Source organism: Thamnophis elegans, chromosome 8 (assembly GCF_009769535.1).
Source record: "Thamnophis elegans isolate rThaEle1 chromosome 8, rThaEle1.pri, whole genome shotgun sequence".
NCBI classification, from domain to species: Eukaryota; Metazoa; Chordata; class Lepidosauria; order Squamata; family Colubridae; genus Thamnophis; species Thamnophis elegans.
Window position 1 is genome coordinate 35546815 of NC_045548.1, and position 18574 is coordinate 35565388.

Here is an 18574-nt window from a genome sequence, read left to right on the forward strand (position 1 = left end):
CATCATTTGACGGCTGTGACCAGGGGGGCATTTGCCCAGGTTCGCCTGGTGCGCCAGTTGCGACCCTACCTGAATCGGGAGGCTCTCACAACAGTCACTCGGGCCCTTGTGACCTCTAGGCTGGAATACTGCAATGTGCTCTACATGGGGCTGCCCTTGAAGAGCATCCGGCGACTTCAGCTAGTCCAGAACGCAGCCGCGTGAGTGATTGTGGGTGCACCTCGGTTCACCCACATAACACCTATCCTCCGCGAGCTGCGCTGGCTACCTGTTGATCTCCGGGTGCGCTTCAAGGTGCTACTTGTCACCCATAAAGCCCTTCATGGTAGTGGGTCTGCGTACTTGAGAGACCGCCTTCTGCCAATTACCTCCCTGCGACCAATTAGATCTCATAGACTAGGCCTCCTCCGAGTTCCATCTGCCAGTCAGTGCCGACTGGCAACTACAAGGAGGAGAGCCTTCTCAGTAGTAGCTCCAACCCTTTGGAACGATCTCCCCGTGGAGATTCGTACCCTCACCACCGTCCAGACCTTCCGCACAGCCCTTAAGACCTGGCTAGCCCGTCAGGCCTGGGGACAAAGATAATTGCCCCCACCCGAATGATGAATGAATGTTGCTTATTATTTTACTCTATGTTTTGTATGTGTTATTGTTTGTATATCCTTTCCCTTGATTTTATGTAAGCCGCCCTGAGTCCCCCCAGGGAAAAGGGCGGCCTATAAGTGTTAATAAAACCCCTAAAACCCTATGTGTGCATATCAGTGATGGGATTCAAATAATTTAACAACCGGTTCTCTGCCCTAATGACCAGCTGGGTAGGTGTGGCTCAGTGGTCATGTAACAGTGGGCGTGGCGACTCAACGTCACTCACATTGATGGGCGCTTCACCTTAGCGGTTACAATGCAGTAAGGGTAAACCAAGAGGCAGTTTCTGTAAGCAGGGCAATAAAGATGAGTCTAGAAACAACACCAGAATGTCTCCTTCCTGCCTTCCTTACAGGATTAGTCTTGTAAAGTGGAGAAAAACAAAAGGAGATTTTTTTCCAACAACCGGTTCTCCGAACTGCTTAGAAAGTTAACAACCGGTTCTCCCGAATAGGTGCGAACTGGCTGAATCCCACCACTGGTGCATATATATGTGCACGCACGTGCACACACACTGTACACACCATATACACCATACACAGACACAGACACACACACACACACACGTGTTTATTTAAGGTTCCTACTAAATCTTAAAACAAATCAAAGTCTGGTTTCACTAAAATCATGCATAGATAGATGGATCCATAACCATAATTGGAACATTTTATTTACTATCCCTTTGAATTGCCTGACTACTGTGTTTAAATTACAGATAGTCCTTGACTTACAATCATTTGTTTAGTGACCATTTTAAGTTACAACAGCACCGGAAAAAAAGTGAGTTAGTAGTAGAAAAAAAAACGTGGTGGAGTGTTGGTATTGTATTAGCTGTAGTTGATTTAGCTGTGTGAGCCTCTTGCAAATGTGTGAAGACAACTGCGTAAATATTTGATCCAGTACTTGACAAATAGCATGTTAAGCAATGGTGAGGCCTCAGGTAAAATGCTGGCTCACATCCAAAGAGCATTAGACATCTGTGAAATCTTATACATAAATATTCAGGAATAAATCCACTTATGTTCGGTTGGATGTATTATTCTGTTAATAGTTATAGAAATTCAGCCAGTCAGATTAATACAATTAGATTCAGTTAACTTAAATACTGCCACTTGAATGGAATTTACACATGGTTCACTTCAATGGATTGGGACTAATACTGTGCTTAGTCTGATCTGCTGAATCTGGAAAGCGCACCTGAGTGAGTGGAGGACGAGCCTTACTGCAGAATACTGAATATGTTCTCTGTCTTGATCTTGTATAATGTTGATGTGATGCTATGGTTTTTGTTTTGTTTTGCTGGCAAATTTATGTTGCACACCATACAATTGCTATAAACCTAAAAAAAAAAAAACCTGGCAGGGAAGACACCATGACACCTTGATCGTAATAAACCTATATTTGCTTTGCTGACTGGGGAATTCTGCGAATTGAAGTCCAAACAACTGAAAGTGGGCAAGGTCAAGAAACATTGGCCTAGAATATTGTCATGTGTCTTACTGTAACCTTCAATTGTCAATTGAGCTTGTTGTGGTTGGAAGAAATTGTCTTATTTGCTCTTATTTTTCTCGCTCATTAAAGACATTTTTTTTCTTTGCATGATATTTAAGGCTTTTTTCCATTAGGGATTTTTTGTTAGATGACAGAAAGGAGGCTAGGAGGCTTCTTATTACTTCATCTTGCACCTTCTATAGTATTCTCTGTGGCTATGTTGAAATCAAGGGTGGGTTGCTGCCAATTTTACTACCGGTTTGCAACCCACGTGCATGCGCTGTTCAATGTAAATTGTTCTTTGCGTGTGCGCAAAACAATTTACAGTGAACTGCCCACACGCAGTCACTAAAGACCAAAATGGCAGCAGCCCAGAGGTGGCGGTACGGGGGCATGGCAGGCCTGGGTCAGTGCTGGTTCTGCAACCCAGGCCTAAATTCCACTATCAGTTCAGCCAAACCAGGCCGAACCAAGAGCAACCCACCTCTGGTTAGAACTGAACAGAAATTGGTGACATATAGCTCCTCCTCTTCTTCTTCCTATTCATCTTCTTCATTAGAAGGGACAGGAAGTATGATTGGAAGATACATGTAAATCAGTACTTTATATAGTGCTGCAAGTTTTCCTCTTTTGTTCCTGGTGTTTTGTTTCATGCTTCCTACCAGATCACAGTGTGGAAGGGACTGGTGATATCATAAAAAATTAACAATGCTCTCCTAAAAATGCTTGGGATGCTTCCTGTCATCAATGGCTGGGAATTTGTTAAAAAATAAATTCAACCCTTCGCTGTGATCATGCCTTGCCAGAATCATTACAACATTTAACATAGAAAATTTTACAAAATTCCATAACTGCTTCATTTGTGTTAAGTAAATATGACCACTAAATCACTACATTTCTCCAATTACATCAATATTGTTTATATTGTCTGGCAAAACATCTCCAAAATTTTTGTCTTGAATCTTTCCTGATGCTACTTGGAGATTGAATTTATCAACCATGACACTGAATTACATATTTTTCTTTAAGATGCCTCTTTCCTTGATATTATTATAAAATTGCATCTTCAGCAAGATAGAATAATACCCATGAATAGGGTTACAAGATTTATGAAACAAAAATCTGAATGGCAGCAAAGATAAATAGAAACTTTATCTCTTTTTCGTTATCTCATGCCTTTCCATATTTATATAACCCTATCTTTGAGGAAAACAAATATACCCCAAACTACTAATCAATCCTTTATCAAAGTCATATCAGAGCAGCAGTATATTCAATAAGTTATAGAGGCACAGTGATGATCCTGCCAACCTAGCAGTTCGAAAGCATGTAAATGCAAGAAGGTGAATAGGTAGGAAAATAATGGGTATAATAGTATTCTGTGTACCTTTGGGGTATAGTCATGCCAACCACATGACCACAGAACAACACTTTAACTGTGAATAGGAAATGAGCATTGTCTTTTAGAGTTGGACACAACTGGCAGGGAAACATTCAGGGGTGGGATACTACCAGTGTAACAACCAGTTCACTTCACGTGCACACATGCCTGATGAGTGCTGTGCACATGTACGTAGTTACCCATCACTCCGATGAACAGCTGATTACACAGCAGGGGAGCGGCAATCATGCTTGTGTGTGTTGTGTGCACATGCACAGTTTGCTGTTTCCCAATAAAAAATGGTATGAAGCAGGGTCGGGCAGGCAGCCCCAAATCGGTTCGGTCTCTCCTGCTTACCAGAACTACTGATTCGCCTGAACCAGTCCGAACCGGTAGAATCCCACCCCTGGAAACATTTATCTTTTTATCTTCAGTAAGTTAGCCACAAAAATTAGTACATCACACATACACATTGCAAATGTGTTCTTTGTAGTAGAAAATGTTAAGTCAGAGACTGTTACAAAAGTGAAAATACTAATGATCAGTAATTTCTATATTTTTCATAATTAATGCTACAAACACATAATTATCCAGAACACATATGGCTTTGAAGCCATTCTCAAGATAAAATGATTTTAAAAAATAACTTGCTCAAAACTCGGCAGCCATTGCCATTGTGTATTTTCAGAATCCTGGTGATCTTCCAGAAAGCCTAAATCTGGGGAAGCCATTGAAACTAGGAGCTCATTAAATGGTTGTTTTAAGTACAGGGGAGTACACACAAGTAAGGACTACTTGTAAGATAGCTCTGCATTCAGTATTTAATATTCATATTATATCCATGTAAGGCCAACTGATACCATAAGTAAAATCCAACAATATTATCCCCAGCTCTTCCAATACTGAACTGACAAGACATTACCACTCAATGTGTCAAAAATTAAAGTCGAGTATGACTATGAAAGAGTTAAGGGCATGATAGCTCCCTACTCCTTCCATTGATGCCATATGCATGTGCTTATTGTGCTTAAATGTTTAATCCAGGACTTGCTACAGCCCTTGCATTGGCTTCCACTTGGACTCAGGATACATTAAAGAGCTGTGGTGGCACAATGGTTAGAATGCAGTACTGTAAGTTAATTCACTACTCACTCCAGGAGTATGATTCTGAACAGCTCAAGGTTGACTCAGCCTTCTGTCTTTCCAAGGTTGGTAAAATAAGGACCTGGATTGTTTGTGACAATATGCTTTTATGCAGTATGTGCTATTTCAAAATTTTGGCTGTGTTGTATAAAGCCATTTATAGTTTAAATCTGGGTATTGCAAGACTTATTCCAATCAAATCTTTTCTGGCCTACTAGGTCATCTGTTGGAATCTATCACCGGGTGTGCGTGCAGGGCAGTTTTGGCTGCCTGGAACACGTACACAGGAATGGAGAGACATCGCACCGTGGGACGCATCGGGAACTTTTCAGCCTAGCGGTCGGGATTTACTATGCAAGCTCATGTAACGTGAGCTATGTGAGCAAGCTACGCCCATACCTGCTCTTTCTCCTCCCTCCCCCCACCCTATGCCATGCTGTAACTTTTCATTTGTTTATTTGTAACATGTGATTATATACGCCTTTTGATACGCCCCTTTGATGACATTGTAACTAACTTTCTCAATAAAAGAGGTCTCCGAAGTACATTTGAAGCCCTAATCCCGAGGAAACCGCGTCCGGTGTGTTCCTTATTCATTCGGTCCAAGAGTCATGAGCGGCCCACCAGAAGCGGAGCACAGCAACTGGTGACCCCGACGTGATTCGGTGAAACCGAATACGTCTCTTGGAACCCCCAGACTCATTCGGTCGGACGTGCCTACTGCAACTCAGGGACCGTCGGAGTTAGACGAAGGGCCCTCCCTTGAATCGTGAGTATGGGGGGAGAATTCTCTAAGGCTCAGGTCGCGCACCTCCACAAACCTAGAGAGTTAACCAAGTCCTCAATTATTATTTTAAAGAACAACGGCAACAATCTTTCTATCCCCTCGAAATCTGACTTAACCTTCCTTCTCAGATATGTTTATCAAACTTGCCCGGCTTACCCGGAGAAGGGGTCGATTCGAACATCCACATGGATAAAATTGGGAAAGTACTTTCATGAGACGCCCAGGGCGCCACCGAAAGTCCTCTCCACATGGCGGATAGTTATGGAGTGTCTCCAAGTCCACGAAAATGGGATGGCTGGGGAACTGGACCCTCCACCGCCGTATCAATCCGGTGATAAATTGTCCCCCTCAAAAGGAAAAAAGATGATGCCTCCAGAGACATTAACAGCAGCGTCTCTGGAAGCTACAGCCCCAGCCGAGGAAAAATCGGCATCGCCCGATACGCCCGCAGGGGCCATAGCGCAAGCTCTAGTGCAGGCAAAGGCTAAAGGAGAGCTGGAACGAGAGGAATATGAATTTTGTTATCCGGTAGAATATGATATGAATGGAGTCCCACATTTGGAAGCACTCCCCATGAAATTAATCAGGGATTTAAAAACATCGGTCTCTACATATGGGTTGCAAAACCCCTATGTCCTTGGATTAATTAGAAACATTGCTTCCTCCTTCTTTATGCTACCTAATGATTGGAAAGAATTGTGTCGCATGATACTAACAAGCTCTCAGTATGTGGTGTGGGAATCGTAATACAAAAGGGAAGCGGAAAAAATTTCCCGAAAAATGGGAGGTGGAGTTTTCGTAGAGCAAATTGTGGGCGTGGGACGATTTGGAGCTTGGGACGTACAGAAAAACATGGCACCAGTGATCTTCACCCACTCTAGCCTGGCCGCACAAAGTGCACTCACAAAAATTGATGATGTACATGGCCAGACTACTGGGTCATTCGCAAAAATTCACCAGGGTCCAAATTAACCTTACGGGGAATTCATAGATGAATTGCAAAAGGCTGTTACCAGGGAAATTCAGAATTCCATAGCGCAAAGAGAACTACTGAAAAAACTCGCCTATGAAAATACGAATGAGGATTGCAAACGCATAATTCAAACTCTTCTTAGTAAACCTGATGCAGGATTGGCGGATTACATTCAAGCTTGTAGAATAGTGGGGACTAATGCTTATAATATGGAATCATTGGCAATGGCCCTGCAAACAGCAGGAGCCCCAAATCAGCGATCTGGCAATTGTTTTAATTGTGGGAAACCAGGCCACTTTAAAGCTCAATGTTGCACCCCCGGTGGGGGCGCAGCCAAAACAGGGAATGGGAACGTTAAACAAAAAACAGTGTGTCCCAGATGCAAAAAGGGGTTCCACTGGGCAAACCAGTGTCGAACCAACCCAACCCTGCAGTCGGGAAACTAATGGAGGGGCGCTCAGCCAGCCCCACCCAAAAGGCTGAGACTCTTTCATCTCCTGCCTCCTTTCTGGCCTCGATCGATCTCGTGGCCAGCGAGTCGATTGATGCCCCATTACCAGGTACCTCCTACTTCCTGCCTATTGCGCCAGCTACTCCCATCCCAATTCCTCCCTCTATGCCGGTACTTGTCTTTCCGCACCGGGATTTTATAGCTCAAGGTGTTCTTGCTGCTCCTTTTCTCAAGGATACCTGTGATTTAACCTCTGTTGCTTTAACTTTTACTGCTAATCTTCCTCTGTATGTTCCCGAAGGTCAAGTTGTTGCTACTATGATACCAATGCCACCCAACCCAATTACCACCGCTATTTGTGGGCAATCCTCCCAAATTTTAGCAATAGAAAGAACAATGCAACACGCCCGCCCCTCAGCCGAGTTTTGCATCCGAAACCATCGCTTTTCTGGCATTCTAGATACCAGGGCGGATGTGACGGTCATCCGGATGGAAGAATGGCCTCCTGAATGGCCCACCGAGTCCTCCCCTGCGGTGAGAGGAGTCGGCGGTGTCCAAGCAGCCCAAATTAGCAAAGAATGGCTACCGGTAACATCACCCGATTCTTCCTCTATTGCTTATATTAAACCTGTCATTTTGCCTCTTCACATTAATTTGTGGGGATGCGATTTGATGCATCAACTTAATGCCAAATTAACTCTGCAATAATGTCTTTGCCCGTTTGTCCCCCTGCCCCGATTCGTCTTACCCTCAAATCTGATGCACCCGTCTGGGTGGACCAATGGCCACTAACACAGCTTCAGGCTTTGACTGTGCTGGTGGAGGAACAATTGAGTAAAGGACACGTTGAGCCATCCCTCAGCCCATATAATACACCAGTTTTTGTTATAAAGAAAAAGTCAGGGAAATGGCGATTCCTGCATGACCTACAAGCGGTGAACAAGATCATTCAGCCAATGGGGGCGCTGCAATGTGGCCTCCCTAACCCAAATTTAATCCCAAGGTATCTGGATCTTATGATAATTGATTTGAAGGATTGCTTTTTTTCCATACCACTTCACCCAAAAGACAGGCAACTGTTTCCATTTGTTGTCCCAGAATTAAACAATGCAAAACCTGCGTCTCGCTATCAGTGGAAAGTTTTGCCTCAAGGGATGCTCAATAGTCCTACCATGTGTCAATTTTTTGTGAATAAAATTCTCCAGCCGTATCAATCGGCTCACCCTCAATTTTTAGTGTATCATTATATGGATGACATTTTAGTGGCTGCCCCTGGCCCACCGGGGACTGCCTTGAGTACATTACCACAGCTGACACACCTCCTACAACAAGGAGGCTTATTTATAGCAGCGGAGAAAGTCCAAACATCACAACCATTTTCATATTTAGGCCATAAGTTGCTTTCTTCTCATGCTACACCAGCGTTGCCTATTATAGCATTGCCTTTAGCTCCTACTTTAGTTCAACTTCAGCAATACTTGGGTTCCATAAATTGGGCTCGCCCGTACATGGCTCTTACGACTTCACAGTTGGCCCCCCTCTTTTCAGCCTTAACTTTGGGAAAACATCCTGCTGATCACATTACATTGAACACTGAGCACAAAGAGGCTCTGCAAATTGTCAATGAGGCCTTAAGGACAGTTTGGGTAGACAGGGTTCAAAAGAATACGCCGCTTGCGGTGGTTCTTCTTAATACCCTCAGTCTCCCTACTGGAGCCATTATTCAAAAGACACCAGAAGTCCTGATAATTGAGTGGATCCATCTATCACATATACCTCATTCTACCATTACTCAGAAACCTGTATTAATGGCAGCTCTTATCACAAAAGCTAGGTCCAGAACCAAGCTTCTGGCCAGGGTTGAACCCTCTGTATTATATGCTCCCTGTTCTTTATCCATCTGGGAATCTTTGCATGCTTCGTGTGACCAATTACAATTTGCACTCGCCGATTGGCCAGGAGAAGTCTCCTGCCATCCGCCTTCAGATCCAAGGTTGCTACTTTTGAAAACAGTCCCTTTTGACTGGCATTCTTTCTCTCCACTTCCGCTCCCCCATGCAACCACGGCTTTCGCTGATGGCAACAAAATCTATGGGGCATGCGCTTGGCAACAAGATGGCCAATGGCGCACCAAAATTACTCAAAAATCGGCCCAACGAGCGGAGCTTTCCGCCTCTATATTGGCTTTTCAGATCTTTTCTGATGAACCTTTTAACCTGATCCTCGACAGTCTGTATGTTGCTCAAATAATAAAATCTATCTATGAAGCCTATCTCTCTCCTTCTATTGAACCTACTTTACTTTCACTTTTCTTGACTCTGAGCGCTCTCACCCCTTTCACGTTTTTCACATTCGAAGTCACCAGCCTCTTCCTGGCTCTCTCCAGGAAGGCAATGACATTGCTGATGCTGCGGCTTCAGCTTCTTCCTCCTCATCCTCCATCTATCCTGTCTCCTCTCCCACCCCCTGGGAGAGTCATTCTTACTTTCATCAAAAGTAAAAAGCGCTCATTAAGCAATTTGGAATCACGGCTGCTGAGGCATCCGTTATAATCCAGCAATGCCCCACTTGCAGTCAACAAGCTCACTCTCTTCCAATGGGAATCAATCCCAGGGGAACAGAGTGTTGTCAAATATGGCAAATGGATGTAACTCAATATCACCCATTTGCGCCGTGGAAGTATCTCCACATGTCAATAGATACCTATTCAGGCTTCATAATCGCTACCCCCCAAAGGGGCGAAGTCACGAAACATGTCATCAATCACTGCATTCGAACCTTCACATCGCTGGGACACCCAAAAGAACTAAAAACAGACAATGGCCCCGCTTACACTAGTGCAGCTTTTGCTGCCTTTTGTAACCAATGGGACATTGTGCATAAATTTGGCATTCCATATAACAATCAGGGTCAAGCATTGGTCGAGCGCGCCAATCAAACCTTAAAAAATGCCCTGGACCAACACATTGGCATAAAGGGGAAAATACCCCCCGGCCTCCCGGCAGTGCAAAATACACTCAGCCTCTGCCTTTACACCTTGAACTTCCTCAACCTTACTGGTCAACCACCATCTTCAGCAGCGACTCGTCATTTTTCAGCTCCTTCATCTGCTGCAACCCTACGACCACCAGTGTATTACCACTGTCTGCCTGATTTGACTTGGCATGGACCTGCTGACCTCATCACCTGGGGAAGAGGCTACGCTGCCATACAACTGAAAGATAGAGTTCTTTGGGTGCCTGGCAGACACGTACGTCTGTATTTTCCAAAAACAACAAAAACACAGGACATTGCGGGCAAGGATGATACCAACAGCAAATAAACGGGTTTTCCTCGCTTGTTTCGTCATCCTTTATATAATAGTGAACAGCACCCTGTTACCTCAGAACACTGAAAATTTGTTTTTCAAAGATGCTTCAAGAATTAGCAAATCCGCTAACAAAACCAACTGCTGGGTCTGTATGGCCATCCCCGTACACTCCCGCCTTGGCCTTCCACTGCAAGCTCTACCCCTAAATACCACAAACCTTGAGGTTGTTGATGATTTAACATCACATCCTTCTATTAACCAACCAGCTCACCTTTTCTTGATGGAGATACCTGTAGCTCCCTTTTGTATCTGCAGAGATGCTTCTAGTTCTCGAATCCCCCTGGGAACATATCCCTGCGTGATTATTGCTGATTTGCCTGTTCATTGCCCAGAGGATGTGAAAACCAGTGTTTATCAGGGAACCGGCTTGGATGCATGCCAACTTTGTAACAATTTTGAAGCTATGACCAACTGGACCAGCAATAACTATAACCGGCCCTATGCCTTGCCTGATCAATGGTGGCTATTGTGTGGCCGCTACGCGTACCGCGAGATGCCTCATAACTGGAGTGGTACATGCACCCTGGGCAAAGTTCTTCCCATCGCCTTCACTTTGCCCTCACTCCCCACAAACATTTCAAACCCACATAGTCGGCCATTCATACCAGTAGCAATAAATACGATATGCCTTGGTACATGATTGCTATACGGGCAGTAATTCCGGGGTTAGGTGCAGGGTGGAACACTTATGATATTGGACAACTAAACAATTGGACTGTTGCTATGTTTAATGAAACTAGAAAGACCCTGGAACTGATCAACAAAGAACTTAGCGAGTTACGCACTTTTGCCCTTCACACACGCTTTGCTATCGATATAATGCTGGCACAGGAGGGGGGAGTATGTGCTCTTGTGGGGCCTACCTGTTGTGTTTATGTATCCGACTACGAAGCCAACATCACTGCAAGTATTCAAAAAATGAGGCAAATGGTATCAGATAACCCTCTTCATCAGTATCCAGAACATATTAACTTCCAGGATATATGGAACACTCTTTGGTCATGGCTGCCGGGGTGGGGATGGTTGAGAAATTTATTAGGAGTAGTAGTTGTTATAGTTGTGTTACTTATTTGCTTATGTTGTTGTATACAATGCATCCCCTCCCTACTTGTCATGCTAAAAGAATTTGCTCCGAAGTTTAGAGCTCACCAACAGGTCAATGTAATGAACCATATGGGTCCTGACTTGGCAGAATGAGTCCCACTGAGAGAAAAACGTCCTTTCACGCTTACTAGCGATGAGGAAGATGATGCCTTTTAAAAACAAAAACAGAGGAGATATCCGGTGTGTTCCTTATTCATTCGGTCCAAGAGTCATGAGCAGCCCGCCAGAAGCGGAGCGCCGCAGTCATCAAAAGAGAAGCTACTCTTAATTACCTACTTTTAAGAAGGTAAAGGAAGCTAATACCTGAAAATGTTACTTTAGAACAGTCTCCCTGTGGAGATCGGTTCCACCACAAAATCGCGGAGGACAAAATCGCGCTCGACGAAAGCGCGCATTTGACGTCATCACAGCACGACGAAAACATCGCGCTGTGATCGAAAAATGTAAAAATAAAGCTAAAACCTTACCCTAACCCCCCCAAACCTAACCCTAAACCTAACCCTAAACCTAACCCTAAATCTAACCCTAAATCTAACCCTAAACCTAACCGTTAACGTAACGCTAAACCTAACGCTAACCCTTAACCTAACGCTAAACCTAACGCTAACCCTCTAAACCTAACCCTAACCCTTAACCTAACCCTAACCCTAACCCTAACCCTTACCTTTATGTGAATCGGCTTGGTTTAATTTTAATTTTATTTCAATTTTTATTTTTTTTTCGTCGCGCTGTGATGACGTCACATGCGCGCTTTCGTCGAGCGCGATTTTGTCCTCCGCGCTTTTGACGGGTCACGGTGGAGATCAATAGGCTCTTTTCTTGTTTGCAGTCAGGAAGATGCTGAATGAGAAACTCACTAGAGCATTCTAGTGAGACTTTATTATTTGATCAACTTTTAAGATTTTCTTTTATCTTGTTTATTTTTATAATAAATGATTTTATTGTGTTTATATTATATAAACCGCTGAAAGATTATACTGATTGCAGCATGATACAAATGTTATAAATACATCAATAATCTATTTAGGAATTTTTATTTCCTCTGAAACATACTGGCTTTGAATAAATTTCTTTGATTACAATCATGATCATAACATTCTATAAAATCATCAGTCTTAATTATAACAAAATATAATGAAGTACAAATAAAATTATAAGCACTTCAATAAGCTGAACTACCAATGTAGCGCAGAGTTGAAATGAGGGGTCCTTGGTGCTCTCTGAGCTTGCTTGTGTTTTTGCAGATGTTTCATTACACAAACTAGGTAACATCATGGTGCCAGACTAGCATTGATGATGTTACATAGTTTTGTAATAAAATGTCTGCAAGAAAACAAGCAAGCTCAGAGAGCACCAAGGACTCCTCGTACTTTATTTCTCAAAGTACAAGTGACAATATGCACAAACCTAAAGAGCAATAGCAATAGCAGTAGACTTATATACCGCTTCATAGGGCTTTCAGCCCTCTCTAAGCGGTTTACAGAGAGTCAGCATATTGCCCCCAACAATCTGGGTCCTCATTTTACCCACCTCGGAAGGATGGAAGGCTGAGTCAACCCTGAGCCGGTGACATTTGAACCGCTGAACTGCTGATCTAGCAGTAGCCTGCAGTGCTGCATTTAACCACTGTGCCACCTTGATAAGAATATCTTATCAATTGTAACAGTGTTTAAAATGTAATGGGGGGGGGTACCTAAGGAATTCTTCTTCCTATTTACCTCCAATTTCAGTATTACATTAGAGGCTATTCATTTTTATTTTCTGGGAATATATAAAAAGCAAGTCATAATCTACTAGAATTATATTCTTCCCAATAGTGCTAAGTAAAGGAAGTAAGAAATCTTCTAAGCATTACCTATTCAGAAGAAGCAAAATTGTCTAATAAAAAAATCTTAGATTTTATTAGCTGTACCTTGACACAAACTATCTTGAGAGATGTCATATAAATAGAATTATGGCTTTAACTTCTCAAACTTTTTTAGCTATGAGTTAATGTATCTAGGGAAGTTAGCAATGGGTCCCCTTAGAAGAAATGGAAAACAAATATTGATGTGTGTGTAATGATGATGAGACAAATGAAGTTTTTAACAGTACTTGTAACAGATATTAAAATGCATGAATGTAATGGCAGCATTTGTATGATGACGTTGTTCCTCATACGTCATCATTTTGGTGTCACAATAGTTTGTACAAACACTGGAAGGATGGCTTTTTTATTTGTGACATGAAGTTACAACTTCTGCTTAAAAACAGAAGCAATTGTAAGGTTCAAAAAATGGGCAGTGATGTTAGTATTCGCTCCAAATCTCTGCTTTCAAGATTTCCTCTGAGGGGGTTTTTATGTTCACAATCCCCCTATGATTTCCTAAGTCAGCTGGTAAAACACAAATCAAATATAAATTCCCTTCTAGCTTATTAGATTCATCCCAAATGCCTTCCTTTTTGGATTCCAATTGTTCTCCCAGACCTGGAAAAAGGAAATTCACTATTGGCTAGAGTTTCCCAGATTACATGGCTTGAATATAACTGCAGCGATTTGAATCAAGATTGTTTTAAAACCTAATTACTATTTGGGGCATTCATTAAGGAGATGAACTAATAAGTAATAACCCCCTCTCTTCTGCAATGTGAGGTACCCTAAATTAATATTTCAGAAAAATTAACAATTTAGGGGAAATGTTACTAAATAAAAGCACAAGTGCATTTTTTTGCAGAGATTCATTAAATAAATGAACAATTAAAAGCAGTGTTTAAATTAATAACAATAAGAAACTGCAGAAAATTGTGAATATTTTTATTTCTATATACATATTCTCACTCCCTGATCATTTAATTTGTTCTAAAATAATCAATTTATGAGAAGACAAGCAACAATTTATACAGTTGTCACAGAAAAGACCTCAGGCTAATACAGAGTTTCTCTCCCCTAGTTGGGCAATAAATTGTGTTATATATATGTTTGTGTGAGGGATAGACGCAGGAGCCATGGAATCAGAGTGTAGATGTTTATTAGTAGGTTGCAAGCGATTCAGAATGTGTTACAACTGTCCAGTATTTATACCCTCAGGTCACCAACTGTCATTAGAACCTCCAATCACAGGCTGTGCTTCGCCCGACCAATTAGAACGCAGTACAGGCTGTTGCTGGGCTATAACAAATTATATTCAAATTATTGCACTGGCTTTGAATCCATGTTAATATCTCAAATTTTTCATTCAGGAGATAAATAGATGATAAATAGATGATAGATAAGATAGCAGGGATGTGCAGTCACTAGAGGCAAGGGAGGCAGAGCCTCCCCAGGCTCCTGAGAGAAAGGAAAGAGTTATATATATATATATATATATATATATATATATATATATATATATATATATATATATATATATATATATATATATATATATATATATATTAATGAATTAAAGCCAGGATAGTTGCTACCAGATTTCAAGTCACAGTGGCTTGGTGTCTGCTCTCAGTGTTAACTAGGAGGAGGCCAGAGAACTCGGGGCCTCTTTTGCTTAAGGAATTTTTCGCCTTTGAAAAGTTAAGGAGGAGTTAAAAAGCAAAAGATTTAATATGCAAAAGAGGCACTGATTCTCCCGCCTCCTGATCTGGGAGCAGCGAATCATGTCTTGCACTTGAGCGACTGCGTAAGTGCAAGGGTGATTCTGGAGAGGTTTTTCTTTCACCAGCCATTTCTTCTGCAGCCAGCCCAGCACCGAGCGGGGAGGACGAGGAGGAGGAGAAGAGCGGTGAGCCCTTGTGGCTAGCTGGGGAGGGACTCACCGCTCTTCTCCCAGCCAGCCAGCCACTCACGCCCACCCGACCTGCTTCTTGCTTGGCCGGCCGGCCGGCTGGCACAAAGACTCACCGCTCTTCTCCTCCCAGCCAGCCAGCCACCCGACCTGCTCCCAAGAATGTCAGCGGGGACGGAGGAGGCGGGGGGCGAGGCGGCAGAGCGCGGCAGCGGCAAGAAGCAACACCCCCACCACTGTGTCCGACAGGCATCTCGCGTTTATGTCCATCATAAACGAGAGACGCCTGTCGGACACAGTGGGGGGGACGTTGCTTCTCGCCGCTGCCGCGCTCTTGCCTCACCAACGGTATCCCTCACCGCACGTCACTGATAGATACATAGATAGATGGATGGATGATAGGAAGGTAGGTAGGTAGGTAGGTAGGTAGGTAGGTAGGTAGGTAGGTAGGTAGATAGATAGATAGATAGATAGATAGATAGATAGATAGATAGATAGATAGAAAGAATCAAATATGATTCATAGTTTGTCAGCTATTATACTTCTAAGTAGCAGATTTTATTTGATTCTCTTTCTGTTTCAGTTTAGACTGTGCTAGAGGGATTAATCCTATAATGTCAAACTAAATGATCTAATCATCTCCATCTATGATTTTGCAATGCAGCAGCTGTACAACAGCTTGTTGTAAACAGGTTCATTGTCTCCACACTGTTCCCAGTGGACAACTGCCTCTTTCCCAAAACCACAGCTATAACAAACTATTAATTGTCACTGGCTCTAGCAGTCTCGGGGAAATCAAAGGGCAGTCCACAAGGTTCACCACTTCTGTATCCCCTACACCCAATGCTACAGGCAGATCTGCCATTCTGAATTATCTTTTTTAAAATTTTGTACCCATTTGTTTATGCCAGTAACAAGAAACAATTGTGATAGCCTAGCAGTTGAATAGGATTGAAGTAATAAACAATAATTATTTACAAATTATAGTACAATCAGATATGATATTTCTGACTGACATGGAAGAAAAAAAAATACAGGATCGAATAACACATCCACTAGCCGTCCTTCAAAAGATCAGATTCTTCTATTGAGGAAAAAACACATAAGAAAACTTAAATAGCTTTGCTTCAGGTTATCTATGGAACACCTTTCCAATACATAGCAATTTATCTATTAAGATCTTTGAGAGAGGCTCTTCTCTTTGTCCCACATCTTAAAATGTGTTTCATAGAGATATGAGAAAAGCCTTCAGCTATGCTATCATCTACAAGGGGCTTGATTTGATTTAGCCTGTTGGGTGACCTTGGGTCAGTCACTCTCTCTAAGCCCAACTCATCAGTTGTTGTTGTAGAAGGAAGGTGTGTGGGATATGCTTACTGCCTTGAGTTATGTGGAAAAATAATAAATATGCAATATATATAAATAAACAACAAACTTGGCACTGAAATGAAAAAAAAAGTGTATACCAAGTGAACCTGACTCAGAAGGAAGTCCCAAAATGTATGTAAATTATGATAGCTAGGACATTCAAAGTACAGCTTTCTACAATCTCAGATTCATATACAAAAGATTGCAGAATATAGATATGAGGTGAAAAGAAGTCTCAACCCTCCCGTAGCCAATTCAGTACAGAAGAGAAAGTAAAAAATATTTGCATCATGATAAATATGTATATTTGTATAAATAACAAATGTTCATTGTCCCTGATTAGTTCCCATGAACATTCACCAGATGGAATTCAGAATCACAAAATAAAGCTACTGCTTTTAAATTTCAATTCATAAGTAAATGACTGAAGTATTTTTAGTATATGATGCTGAAAAACTCAAATATGCCTTATTAGCTGATGTTCAAAGAAATCTCATTTACAAACTGTGCTGATTCTTATTTAAATCAAAGTAAGGAAAAGTGTTGAGGATCTTTAATTTTTTAAAAGAAGCAGTGAGATATAGTGCTACTGAAAATACAATCTACATTTCTGTTTATAACTATCATTTGTGGATATCAATCCATCCACAAAACAAACTCCATCAGCAGTAATAGAATGTAAGAAATATCAAATTCTAAACAAGCAAGAATAGACTTTGTCATGTGGCATTACATGATGAATGGCTATTATAGTTCATTTCTAATTTTATTTTGAAATGTTTAGCCGATCTAATTGAATAATAGGCTTTTCTTTCTTTTGTTAACCTACAGATTATCTCCAGTAGAGGGAGTTGTATATTTCTTCTGGAATTCCAATAAGTGTTCATGTTTATTTTCTGTCATTGTGATGAAAATCCAAAGATGAACAAGAAAAATATTTCAGTGATGTATATTAAATGTATTTAGCAAGAAAATTTGATGGCAAGTGCACCAAGGCAGCCATAGTATGGATCCCACTTGATAAAAAGCATCCACAAAAATAACCTAAAACATGATGGAACTTCGACATCAGCAAGTATTGCTGGCCCAATTGGCAAAAGAAACCTCAGGACTGTATTTTTTGTTGGAAACATGCGGAGGAGGCCTTCATCCTGCAGTGGATAGACAATGGCTAAAAACGAATGAATGAATGTATATTAAAATGTCACAATATAAAACATGTAAATTAATATTGTTGCTGGCTACTACTGCTGAGGTTTTTCTCCCCCCCATATTCTGCTTTTAGTAAGTTTAGTAAAGCCACAACATATAGAATCAGTCTCCCTGTTGAACAAGCTTATGATATTAGTAATCTCTCTATTGACTGACATGATTAGTCTGCTATCAGATAGAACCACCAGGTATCAGTACTTGCCTTCCTTGCATTTATTGACAGCTGTTACTTGGCAGAACTCCAAGTCTGATCAAAATTTTAATCAGTATTTTTTTAGACTTCATTCCACATATACAAGATTATCCATGTCCTGTTACTTTCCGATTCAATATCACAATATTTTGTATACGGACCTATTTCTTTAGACTGCACAACAATTTAATTAGTGCAAAATGCAGGATACTTTTTTCAGCCAAACTTAGGAATCATATAAATTTTTGTTTTGGTTTTTCTTTGTTTTTTACCATTTTAAGTTGTCCAAACTACCCCATCCAAGGTAATTTCTGTTTTATTGTTTTTGGATCACATTTTGTTGTTTCAGATTTATTGGGTTTTAGTTTATTTCTAGACACTGTTCAAAATACCAATTTATGAAACACAATATATGAATATAAGTTGTTAAAAGGTTTGGGCTCAGGTATTAAAGAACTGGTTTTCTCTCCTATAAGCCTGCCTATCAACAGTATTTATCTTTTGCAGTCTTAAATGTTCAGAGATCCACCATCAAGAGATATACATGTGCCTGAGGCCTCTATACTATAATTCCCAACTGCAGAATGGTCTCTCAAGAGATGTTAGACTGGCCTCCTTTGCTGATGGTTTTTAGACAAGTTGTCAAAGTATTTGACCTATTTCAGATCATACTTGCTGTTCATTTGTCTTTTTAA

General features: G+C 41.5%; 1 protein-coding gene across 3 annotated transcripts in view; it reads right to left on the reverse strand.

Annotated features, from left to right (window-relative positions):
- NOL4 (nucleolar protein 4) overlaps positions 1-18574 on the reverse strand; it is a 173110-nt gene that overhangs the window by 103942 nt on the left and 50594 nt on the right. The window lies entirely within an intron of this gene.